Source organism: Gastrolobium bilobum, unplaced genomic scaffold (assembly GCF_033153095.1).
Source record: "Gastrolobium bilobum isolate Gb01-03AN ecotype WA unplaced genomic scaffold, APGP_CSIRO_Gbil_v1 utg30690, whole genome shotgun sequence".
In the NCBI taxonomy this organism is placed as follows: domain Eukaryota; kingdom Viridiplantae; phylum Streptophyta; class Magnoliopsida; order Fabales; family Fabaceae; genus Gastrolobium; species Gastrolobium bilobum.
The window spans coordinates 183,377-189,660 of NW_026896631.1; positions in this window are offsets into that span (position 1 = coordinate 183,377).

Here is a 6,284-nt window from a genome sequence, read left to right on the forward strand (position 1 = left end):
AATTAAGAACAAAATACAAAACAGTGAGCGAAAAGAGGATTGTGCTTTTGAGAAAATCTTGATTGTTGCAAACAAAGTATGAGAGTGACAGTGAAACAATAATAGGAAAAAACGTAGGCTAAGGTTAGTGTTTTCACCTCACTGGGCTATTTCTAAGACTCGGCACCGCTCCCAGAAATGGGTTTAACTTCAGGTGCTTTTCATTGCCTTGGATACATATTGCTCTAGCACCAAGTTTTTCTTCCTAAAGTGGTCTGTGGATATCCCTATGCCCCAAATAACCTTAGGAGTCCTATTGTATTAAGACTCAAGGAAGATTGTACTTGCACTTATTCCTAAGACATAATGCAAAATTGCTAAAGAGCAACTCTACACACAACAGATGCTCCTCGATTTGGGGATTCCTCTCACCAGAGAGCCAATCTCCTAAGGTTTCCCTTGACAACTGTTAATCGGAGCAGTAAAGCAGAAACATCTTTAAATTCATTAATGGCAACAAGCTTACATCATAAGTTCAACCTAGATGGATACTTCTACATCCCCTTGCCTACTAAAAGACTTTAGCTCATACTAAGGATCATATCATATAATTCCTAATTACAAACTAAGAAAAATAGAAAAGAAAACTAAAGAGAAATATGAAAACTAGAGTAGACCGTGAGGTCCTTTCCCAAAAGCTTCTAATGGTGGTGTCTTTATCTGTATTTATAAGTGTTCTTCCGCCTTTGAAATGATCTTGGTCATTGATGGAATTCAATGCCTCAGATTACATTTAGTTCCCATATAGAACATTCCAGCTCAGCCCTATTGGAATATTTTGGGTTGTTCCTCCTCTGCTATTGGTGAATTTGAGTTTTGTAACGCTGAAAAATGCATTTTTTTCTTCTCCTTCCTGTTTGTCTCCCATTTTTGCTATATTCTTTTTCATAGAAGGACAGTGGTGCATGCTACTTTTTCTCTCTCCTGCCACTTTTTTCAACTTTTGTTCTTTTTTTATCTTTTTGTCCTTTTATTCTCTTTTTTCCTCCAATTCGACATCAGTTTTCTACTGGGACTTTGTAAAGTGGGCTAAGGTCACCTGAAATGCAACAATGGAAATTAAGTCCAAAATCAACTAAGTTATGTCATTTTGCTCTCAATTTTATTTGAAATTCCACTATAGCGAGTAGATCCCACCCAGAGTGTGCAAAAATTGCTTATGGCTATAAAAGTGTATACAAATGATCAAAATAATAGTAAAAATAAAAATTAGGCATATCCAACACTCCAATTCAAATTCCAATATATTTTCAACAGCTCAACACCAACTTAAATTTCTAATATATTTTCAAACACCAACACCAATATCAATATATTTTCAGAAAAACAAAGCATTCAAGACTCTAGATTTTTTCAAACAAATACCTTTTAATATATTTTCAAACAAATAGAGTAGAGAGCACTACCATGAGTCATTCATCAGTCATCACCATGAGCCATTCAACGTCTACAAAATACAACATTCAACACTTCTCACCACCATGTGTCATTCAACATCAATAACATTCAAAAATAAAACTTTGAAAGAGCATTGATTCAAACAAGAATTGGAAATGAAAGTGGAAAAATAACTCACTGAACTCTAGAGCAACACAAAACAGAACTCAGAAACCATTGTCATCCCTCAACTTGTTGTTGCATGCTAGTAGGAACTCATAGTCACAAGTTTTATCGCACTCTCGCCATCGTAGGTTCCATCGCTTGTGTGCTCATCGTCGCACAGGTCTCTATCGCGCTCGCGTCTCGTCCTTCGGCCACACCCTTCGTCGCAGTCGCAGGAAGACCATCTTAGTTGGGGATAAGGTGTCATTTTTTAGAGAGGAGAAAAAGGTTTGTCACTCACGGGCGAAAAGCAAGGAAGGAGACATTGGATTAAAGGTTTTTTTTTAAAAAAAAATTAAGATTTTATTAAATGTATTTTAATTTTTTCAAAATTATAATTTTATTAACGTATTTTATTTATTTATTTTTTAATTTTATTACAAAAATGTCATTTGACCGTGTCAGAGATAATCAAATTCACATGTTAGATTGTGTTGGGTGTCCGATACTGACTCTTTAGATTTTTTTGAAGTGTCTATACTTCATAAATTATTGATGAAACTAAACATGCTACATGCTTAAGAAATATATTAGCCAGACATAAGTTCAGTTTAATGGCAAGTACGTTGTATGTTTTGTTATCTTATTGTTTTTTAAATAAATCAACATCCTTTATCTAATTTTATACTTCAGTGGCGTACCCACGTTGAGGCCAGTTGGTGCCTTGGCACTAGTTTATTTTCAATTTTTTTACTTATTATATATAATTATATAATTAATTATAATTTAGCCAGAGATAAAATTATAATTTGGCACTATCTAAATAAATATAACTATATTTATGTTTTTTATTCAGATTAAAAAAATCAATACCCACGACCCGTTCACCTGACCCATGACCTGAAATCAATTAAAAACACCATGAAAGTCCTAATTTTCTGACTTACTACAGCAATCGATACTTCTCTCAGCCCTGTTATAACAACCCACATCTATGTAATGTTGATAAACAGTAAAACTCGGTAATGGAAAACGGTAATGGAAAACCTGTTATAACGGTAATGGAAAACGTGCACTGACAAGTAAGAGATTGGGATAATTGAAGAGTAAAACCTATAAATTGTGAGATTTTAAGTTGATTGAGAATCTAATCATTGTTCAGAGGGTGTATATGGTGAAAATCCTGAATTTCGGGTTATAATACCTACCAGGGGTAAAATGAGAATTTGCAAAACTGCCTAATTTTTAGTCTAACCGGAGAAAAATATATTATTTGGACATAATTAGGTTATTAAAATGATAAATTGGGATTGGAAATGAAATCTGGAGAATTTTTATGGTTTTTGGGAAAATGTGCGAAAAGTGCATAATTAGGGATAAAATCATAATTTTACCAAATTACTGGAAAACTTGAGATTCTTCTATTAAAAGACTTTTAATGGACTTTGGTGGATATTAAATTTTTTGATTAGTGATTGGATCATGGATTAAATGAAGGCTAATCGGATAAAATTATATAGACTCATTAAGGGCATTTTAGTCATTTTCACGCCTATGCGGACATTAAGTCACTTAAAACACTTGGAACACTTTATTCTCTCTCTCATCAAATTCAACCCTTCCCCTCCCTTGCAGCCATTGACCTTTATTTTTTGTGGCATTGGAGTGCTTTGAAAAACCTAACTCCATTTAGAGACATTTTTAGCCAAAACTTTGAACACCAAACATGTTCTCCCTTGACTTTGTGACCAACTTCCATATCTCTAACTCTTGTTGAAAACTATTGTGGAGGGAGATATGGGGCCAAGAAAGTGGCGACCTAAAGGGGAAAATGTGGCATTCAATGATGGTTTAAGTTGATTAGTTGCTTGAAACTTCATAGTAGGAGTCTTTGGAGTTCATTTGTAGTAAGATCATTCATCTCCTCTTGAGTTTTATGATGGATTGAAAATGGGTATGTTCTTGGTTATGCTTATATTGGAGGGCCTGTTTTGGTTGGTTTAATGGCTATATTCCTTTGAAGTTTATTGCTTGTATTGATGAATAATGGGTAAAAATCAAATAAAAACTTAAGGCTTTATGTGATGACACTTAGGTGAATTTTTGGATGGAAAAAGTGATGAAATTGTGAAGTAAATTGATGTTGAGATGGTGGATTAGTGTTGTGCTATGTTGGAAGTGGTTTTAGTGAGATTAAACAATAATTTGAAGTCTTTAAATGCATGAAAACTTTTTCATAGAAGGACAGTGGTGCAGGCGACTTTTTCTCTCTCCTGCCACTTTTTTCAACTTTTGTTCTTCTTTTATCTTTTTGTTCTTTTATTCTCTTTCTTCCTCCAATTCGGCATCAGTTTTCTACTGGGACTTTGTAAAGTGGGCTAAGGTCACCTGAAATGCAACAATGGAAATTAAGTCCAAAATCAACTAAGTTATGTCATTTTGCTCTCAATTTTATTTGAAATTCCACTATAACGAGTAGATCCCACCCAGAGTGTGCAAAAAGTGCTTCTGGCTATAAAAGTGGATACAAATGATCAAAATAACAGTAAAAATGGGGGCTTCTGCTATAAAACAAACCGGATAGCTCTCCACTTTTGGGAGCTATCAGTAATATATTGCCATAATGGTTTGCTTGGAGATTCATCATCCCTTGAATTTGTGTAAGATGCACTACTCGCAATACTTGAATCCATTATATAAAAATAAAATAAAATAAAATACTACATCAAAAATAAAAATTAGGCATATCCAACACTCCAATTCAAATTTCAATATGTTTTCAACAACTCAACACCAACTTAAATTTCTAATATATTTTCAAACACCAACTCCAATATCAATATATTTTCAGAAAAAAAATAAGCATTCAAGACTCTAGATTTTTTCAAACAAATACCTTTTAATATATTTTCAAACAAATAGAGCAGAGAGCACCACCATGAGTCATTCATCAATCATCACCATGAGCCATTCAACACTCAAAATAGTATGAGTCATTCAACATCTACAAAATATAACATTCAACACTCCTCACCACCATGTGTCATTCAACATCAATAACATTCAAAAATAAAAATTTGAAAGAGCATTGATTCAATAAGAATTGGAAATGAAAGTGAAAAAATAACTCACTGAACTCTAGAGCAACACAAAACAGAACTCAGAAACCACCGTCATCCCTCAACTTGTTGTTGCATGCTAGCAGGAACTCATAGTCACAAGTTTTGTCGCACTCTTTCCATCGTAGGTTCCATCGCTTGTGTGCTCATCGTCGCACAGGTCTCTGTTGCGCTCGCGTCTCATCCTTCGGCCACACCCTTCGTCGCAGTCGCAGGAACACCATCTGAGTTAGGGATAAGGTGTCATTTTTTAGAGAGGAGAAAAGAGTTTTTCACTCACGGGTGAAAAGCAAGGAAGGAGACACTGGATTAAAGGTTTTTTTTTTTAAAAAATTGTTTTTATTAAATGTATTTTAATTTTTTCAAAATTATAATTTTATTAATGTATTTTATTTAGTTATTTTTTAATTTTATTACAAAAAGGTCATTTGACCGTTGTTAGCGCCTATTTTTGTCCTATATTTTGTGGTTTATAACCAAGAGAATAAAGGGGAAAAGAAAAGGAAGAGACACATTTTTGGAAAGATTTGCAACATGAATTGGAAATGAGTAGGGTTTGCTCCAACTGCGATATCTCATTAATCCACCGTCCGATCAAGCTGAAATTTTTTTAGTAAGATCTTGACTCATTGTACATCATATTCGACGGTGGATTTGTTGATTGGATGCCTGTACTATTCCCAGAAAATTCAAAACCGAAACAGGTTTCCCAAGAAATTTCTACTGCAAGAAGCCATATTGTGAGGACCATTTCTCTCAAACCAACTGTCCGATCTTTTTCAAATTTGGTCGCCATGTTCCTCGCATATGATACGTCAATATGACCAGAGGGATTTTCAATCTAAGCCCTCTGGTGTGAGATATGGTGGTCACAAAATGGTTATTCACATTGAGGGAAAAAACCACTATTCCTAAAAAGTCCAACATTGCCTATCTCTCATCTCTTCCTCTTCCCTTCCCCATATATAAACACCTCTACCCCTTCCTTTAAACTTACAGAAAAAATTGGAGAAAACCAAATTAAAAACACCAAATTGGAGAAAACCAAATAAAAAAACACAAGACACTTGGGCTTGGTTCAAAACTAAGGTAGTGTTATAGTAAAAAAATTTAGTTACTAATTTTCCTTTTGTAGGAAAATTGGGGTGTTTCTCCACAACTTGGCTCCATACACCAAGTTTTGGTCATCTTTGAAGATAATTGGGGTGGTTCTGCATAACTTGGCTCCATACACCAAGTTTTGGTCATTTTCGAGGTAGGTCTGTTTACTTCCTTCTTTAGAATGTTATTTTCTTTACATGCTTTTTATGTTCTTAATTTTTTAGGAATTTTTCTTATGCTTTATTAGAAAAAAAAATTTATATAGCATAGAATTTATATTCTTTGCATGCTTCTATGTTCTTGATTTTATTTTTTAGGAATTTTCTTATGTTTTTCATGTTTTATTAGAAATTCTCTTATATAGCTTAGAAATTATATTGGTGATTAATTTAGGCATGATGCTTTGTTAATCTTATAACCCCTTTTTTATTTATTTTAGTCATTGCAAAATTATTATCTTAAGTTTAAAATCAATCAACACAT